The sequence below is a fragment of the Camellia sinensis genome, chromosome 8, assembly GCF_055761805.1.
Source record: "Camellia sinensis isolate YWXY chromosome 8, ASM5576180v1, whole genome shotgun sequence".
Classification (NCBI taxonomy): domain Eukaryota; kingdom Viridiplantae; phylum Streptophyta; class Magnoliopsida; order Ericales; family Theaceae; genus Camellia; species Camellia sinensis.
This window is the reverse complement of record NC_138968.1, coordinates 14,905,493-14,912,031: the sequence shown is the minus strand read 5'-3', so window position 1 is coordinate 14,912,031 and position 6,539 is coordinate 14,905,493.

Below are 6,539 nucleotides of genomic sequence, written 5' to 3'. Positions count from 1 at the left end.
TGTCCATTTGCTATAGGTAAACACAAATTTATAAATATTGGCAATTAATCTTCATTATTTTATCCAAGTTCACATGAATATGCTAGGTTACATTTTCACTTTCTGACAATGCTCAAAGACATGCAGATGAAATGTCCCTACTTCTTACTAGGACATCCTGAGCTCATATGGACTTGTGTGTGCGGTATAACACGTGTTTTAATACCACTCTGTCATGACCCAAACCCGCCCCCATAGGTTTAGCGTCGTAACCGGCCAGTAATCCTCGGATTAAAAAAGGCCTCTTAGCAGATTAGCAAGTAATAAGGGGCTGCGGAAGCAACTAGACAAAATAAACAAAGTCCAATGAGCTGTGATGACGTACATGGGACAGAGTAAGTCAAATTTATTTATATTCATAAGCATGCTAGTCAAGGGACACCAATATTCATAAATATTTACAGATTGTAGTTTCCAGATCCTGACTTTACAAATAGACAGAGACTAGCATAACTACAAAAATAGCCATGGCAATTGACTTTAACTGGAACCTCCTCGGGAGGCGCGACGGTTGGCTGACAAAACTGGGGTGTAGGCCATCAACCCCAGGCCTAGTCTCGTACTTTCTCACCTACATACATAATATAAGGAGTGAGCTAAAGCCTAGTGAAAAATAACAGAGTAAAGGGGTTTAATGAATGATGACCATATTGAATACAGAAATCAGAAATCAATCCATTATCAGATCGGAAACATAATCATATTCGTATCAGAAAAGAATCATAGTCATATCCATATTCAAATCATGTATGGTACATTCCCCTTAGCATAACATATCATGTTAGTCAAGCATAGTAAGTTCCATAATGGAACCTCCGGTACCGGGTAACATGTCTGCGCCACGGTATTGTTTCCCCCGGGCGAGGGCCTGTGCCACGATGTTAACCCCCGGGCTAGGGCCTCATGACCATGTGCCTTAGTATTGTGTCCCTTGGGCAAGGGCCTCGGCTAAGGATAACACGTTTACATTTCAAGGAAAATTGGACAATCATTCATTCATTCAAAACATAGCATTTTAGAACTTATCATCTCATGTCATTGGAAAATAATTAAAGTTAAACATAACTTTACAGAGTTATTACTCACAAACAATTGGTCGGCCCAACTAGATGGTAAAATGGCTCTTCACTTGTCCTGAGGTGCGGGACCTACATGAAGACGCATATAATTATCCGCTTGAAACACACGCTCGAGTTAGACGTAACTTACTTCGTTAATCTTAGTGTGTGCTTAACCATTAACCTCATTATGGAGTCTTAAACATGGCTTAGGAATGCCTAGGATGGGATGGGGATGCAAAAATGCACTTAACAACATTTTTCAAAACTTTGCTGAAATAGGGGTCACGCTCGAGCATGGCCTTCTACGCTCGAGCGAACATGCAGACAAAAGGAATCCACTCGAGCGTGGCCTTCTACGCTTGAACGGACATGCAGACCAAAGGAATCCGCTCGAGCGTGGCCTTCTACGCTTGAACGGACATGCAGACCAAAGGAATCCGCTCGAGCGTAGATTACTCCGCTCAAGCGGACTGCAAGCTATAGTAAAAGTATTGGATGCACAAAATTCACGCTCGATGGGCGCTCAATACCCGCTCGAGCGTGAGACACAACTCTTCGCTCGAGCGTGCATTACCCCGCTCGAGCGGACTGCAAACACAGGCAAAGTACTGGATACACGAAATTTCCGCTCGAGCGTAATTTTACCCGCTCGACTGTACTGTATGAACTCAATATGTACGCTCGAGCGTGGAGTTTCCCGCTTGAGCGTGAGTCCAAAATCTGGAATTTCCATATTCGAACCTCAAGCTCAAAACTCAACTACAATGCATCAAATTCGATCCTTTTGGGCTAATTTTCTGGAAAACACTTGTACACTCATAATATGACATGTTTCAAAGACCAATTTGAGAAATCAAAGCCCAAAGGTAGTTCAATTAAACACAATTTTCAAATAAACTTTAAGAACATGAAGAACAATGCAAAATTCAACACATGCACGGGTTCCTTGAAACTCCAAAGTTCTAAAACAAGATCAAATGCAAGATTTAACTTCAAAACATGGTGAGTTCATGGACTATAACAAAAATGTGGACATGCATGCAAGAATTACTATGAAAACAACCTCGAACTTCATGATTCAACATGTTTGAGCTAATTCTAGACTTAGGTAAGTAATTTCATATGAACCATGCAAGAACTAAATCAATTCACAATTAAGAAGGTAATTCTCCTACTTTAAGTCTTCAATTCCAAGCCTAGAAGCTCAAGTATGCACACAATTCTTCAATTCTTCCAAGTTCAAGCTCAAATCTCTTGTTGAAAACAAGTCTCTCACACTCTCACTCTTTCTCACATTTTTTTGTCTCTAGGAAGATGAATAAGTGATGCCTCAACCTCTTATGCCTCAAGACTAGGTGTTTGCCTAGAATAATCCACTTAGTGGCAATTAGGTAAATAAGCCAAACTAATGTGATTCAACATTAATTAATCTAATTTAATCATACCGAATCGAGTTTGAATTAAATCTACCATAAAATCACATAAATTCTAATTAGCACATAACACTAATCAATTTCGGAATCCGGCGCCGATAAGGCTTTCAATTCACAATTCAAAGTCAGAACATGAACAGATCGTTATACATCGAACATATAGAAACACAAAAATAATGCAACACATATGCAAATTAATTTCTGGATTTCTCCTAAATTACTGTTAGGCATAATTAATTATGAATTAGCATTAATCGGAGGTCGGGGTTATTACAGGATTGCAAGCTCATGCAGTTGATATATTTGGGGATTCTTAATTGGTGGTTAACCAAGTGAAAGGAATTTTCAAATGTCAAAGTGCAAGCATGTTGCCTTACTATGATGTTGCATTACGTTTGCTTTCTCAATTCCAGATAGCAAATGTGACTTATGTCCAAAGATTTATGAATAACAAAGCTAATGATGTGGCTCAGAAAGTTTCGAATTTCAGGATAAGGGATGACACTCACATAGGCCAAACAACATATCAAAAAGTAATCCCGCCCTTAACTAAAAGGAATGTGGTGTTAGAAGTCAATCATAATGGCTTACAAGAATAAGATTAGAGGCATCTACTAACGCAATACCTAACTGGCCCATCTTCGAATGCCAGCAGAAAAGTCAAATTACAATCTATGCAATACATAGTGTATGGTAATGCTCTTTACAAAAGGGGAGCAGATGGGTTATTATTGAAATGTTTAGGGCCAAATGAGGCATTGACAGCCATGGCTAAAGTTCATGAAGGCATCTGTGGTGCTCACCAGCCTAGTGTGAAGATGAGATGGCTGCTTCGAAGACATTCCTACTATTGGCCAATCATCTTTAAAGATTGCATATAATATGCTAGAGCTTGCCAAGCATGCCAAAAGCATGGCGTAATAAGACATGTGCCAATAACTGATTTACATGCAGTTGTGAAACCTTGGCCATTCAGACGCTGGGCTATGGACATGATAGGGAAAATACATCCACCCTCTTCGAAGCACCATTGTTTCATCTTAGTGGCCACAGATTACTTCACTAAGTGGGTTGAAGCTAAGCCATATAAGGCTTAGACCAGACTGAAGTCATTGGATTCATTAAAGATCTGATCCATAGATTTGGCATCCGTCAAGCTATAACTGTTGATAATGGGACTATATTTGATGGGAAGATGGTAAAGTCTTTTGTGGCAGAATTTGGAATTAGCCTGGTTAATTCTACCTCCTATTATGCACAAGCAAATGGTCAAGCAGAAGTATCCAATAAATCCTTAAAAAATGGAATACAAAGAGTTGTGGAAGATAATCCCAAGGATTGGCATAACATACTGTTGGATGTATTATGGACTTACAGGACTTCTCCAAGATCAAGTACAGGAGTTACTTCTTGTGCCTTGATATATGGGCATGATGCAGTGTTACCTGTAGAAATTAGCATCAAGTCCTTGAGGGTGAGAGGCTAGGATCAGTTAGTTCCTGAGCAGTACCTGTAGACGTGCCCGAAAGTCCCGGGCTCCGCGCGCGAATTGGCGCGAAAAATCCATTTTGTTCATTGGACTACTACAGTTCGGACTTAATATCACGGTTCTGAATCTGATTTCGCAAAGTGCAATGCAAGATTGATAAATCATCAAAGAGTCCAAATTCGGCAAATCGTTTTGGAAAACTGATCTTATAAAGAAGTGCTAAACAAGGACTGCTTTGCCAGATATAGAGTCGCCACCTAAATGTTTTTGTTTTGAGAAATTTAGGAAACCCTGACTCGTGCCTAAGGCCACATGTCTATCATCGCCAAAGTTGCCTCGGCTCGGGAACTTGGGTACAAGAGGGGAAGGTGATGTAGGCCGAAAGGTACCACATTGAGGCCACCTAGGTTACATTTTTTGTCTTTTAATTTTATTTATTTGGTAGAGATGATGTGTTTCGTGCACTTGGACAGATTTGGCAGGAAATGTAAAATTTTAATCAAAAGGGGCGCGAAAGAGAATTCTCTGAGCGAGAAGTGAAGAATCCGAGCCAGCCATACCACTGCACGTGCGGCAAACCTTCACCGCACGTGCGGCCCACCACCGCTCGAGCGGCCCACATGGGTGCACGAGCGGCGGAATTTTTGGTCTGTTTTGCTCCAAATAAAAGACAGAAAATCAGCTAGACCTAGGGTTCAAAAATTGAATACAGAATAGAGAGAGGCTAGGGTTCCAAAGAGAGGCTATTCTACCAATGCTTGAAGGACACTTCCATGGGTGTTTCTTCCTCATCTTCTTCCTCTTTCCACTCCTCCATGAGTGGCTAGTCGTCTTTTCTAGGGTTTTAATGAAACCCTAGCCATGTAATGGATTTTTTCATGAGCTTTAATTGTAAATTGGTTTGAATGAATGTATGAATGTTTTAGAAGTTTTTAATAATTGTTTCGTTCATCTCTTCAAGCATTTTAATCTCTATGATTGTTTAATGCTTTCCATACATTAGTATTCTTTGTGTTTGTATTCAAAGTACGAGACGAGTCATGCTATGAGAGACGGGTCGTTTTGCTAACATAGTTTAGAGCAAACGATTCGTACTACTCGGGATGATTTGTGCCTGTACATTGAATACAACAACCCTCTTGATCAATATTTCAAACTTGTAGTTGTGAAATATTGGGTAGTTCAAACCGAATTGCAATTGGTGGTTGATGTTAAGTCTCATTCATGTGGTTAGTGGTGAATTCTCTACCCTAGGATTTTTTTCGAAAATTAATATCTCAAACCCTAATTTTAATTGTCAGTATAATTCTTCAATTTTATTTAATTGTTGTTTAGGTATAAAATCAATCTCATCTTTTGAATCAAAATTAATTTAGGAATTTTGCGATTGAATTAATCTAATTTCACAATTGTCCCTGTAGATCGATATCTGGACTTGCCATTATTCTAAAAGAATTTGGTGTAGTTCAGTATTTATTTTTGGTGTGTTCAACGACCCATCAAATTTTGGGGAAGGTCATGCAATGAGCACCCCCGCTCACCCGATCAAAGGATCGGCTTTTACTAACATGATATCTTATTTTTGAAAACACATGTGTTCTTATTCTGGTTATTAGCCTAGAATTACTATGTGATGCGCACACCATACAAGTATAGACTAGATCGCCTAAGTTGGAACAAAAATCTCATGTCTATTTTGAAAATGGTTTGAAGGTGCTACTCGCAAATAGGCTAAGACGTGGATTTGCCACCCTCAAGTGAGCTTAGAAAACATGATTTTGCCACCTCAAGTGGGATTAAAACTCGCATTTCGATAAATTGTTCCAATTCAAGTAATCCAACCTTCACCTACAAGCATTCAAGAAGTTATATCACATAAGCAAATAGCCTCATGGCAAGCATGCTATCATGGCAACACTCACACTCATGCAAGATGCTAAAGCATAAACACTTACCGAGTACTCCAAGCCAAAACAGAAACTAGTTAGTAATCAATGCATGATCCTAGTTCATGTTAAGATGGCTAATGCAACACATGCAAAATGCAACTAGAAATAGGCTCGACTATTCTAAGATGGCATGTGAAATGCAACAGTCGATACTTGTATTCAAATTGGTATTGAAATACAATGCAGTTAGTATGATGCGCCGAGCCCGGTGCATGCAAGACAGATGAATGAATGCAGACATGCAAAGCATAAGGATGTTAATCAAAATATGACCTAGAACTAACCATCGTAAGCGGTTAAGTAAAAGGGAGAAAGACGTGGGGTTGGAAGACATTCACACACTCACGCACACTTATTACAAAATTTGCCCTCTCGACGGAGGGTCCGAATAAATAATACAAGCCAACTAATTAACTAACTAATAAGCTAATTGATTATTACATAACCAAATTGAAACAAATAACTATTCTAAGCTATCAAAACACTGAAATGGCCTCGTAATGAGGGATACATGCATGTTTGGTCGGCTACTCTCGGAAATCCGTTGCCATGCCCCCTGTTGCCTCTA